Source organism: Chrysochloris asiatica, unplaced genomic scaffold (assembly GCF_000296735.1).
Source record: "Chrysochloris asiatica unplaced genomic scaffold, ChrAsi1.0 scaffold00082, whole genome shotgun sequence".
NCBI classification, from domain to species: domain Eukaryota; kingdom Metazoa; phylum Chordata; class Mammalia; order Afrosoricida; family Chrysochloridae; genus Chrysochloris; species Chrysochloris asiatica.
In genome coordinates this window covers 6,705,282-6,705,729 of record NW_006408600.1, presented here as the reverse complement: position 1 = coordinate 6,705,729, position 448 = coordinate 6,705,282, and positions in this window count along the sequence as shown.

The following is a 448-nucleotide window of genomic DNA, read 5'->3' as shown; positions in this document are numbered from 1 at the left end:
TCTATGGTACTTTAAAAATTATTTTCCAACACAACTCAAATGCATCAACTCTTCTAAGGTCTTCCGTATTCACCGTACAACTTTCACATGCATATGAGGTTATTGAAAACACCATGGCGTGGATCAGGCACACATTAGTCATCACACTGACATCTTTGTTACTAAATGTTTTAAAGAGGTCTTGTGAAGAAGATTTGCCTAAAGCAATACATCATTTGATTTTTTCACAGCTGCTTCCATGAGTGTTGATAATGACTCCAAGCAAAAAGATGTCTTTGACAACATTAATCTTTTCTCTACTTATCATGATGTTATTTGTTGGCTCAGTGGTGAGGATTTTTGTTTTCTTCACGGAGGTATAAACCCTACTGAGGAGTAAGATCTTTGGTCTTCATCAGTAAGAATTTTAAGTCCTCTTCATTCTATGAAAGAAAGGTTGCATCATCTA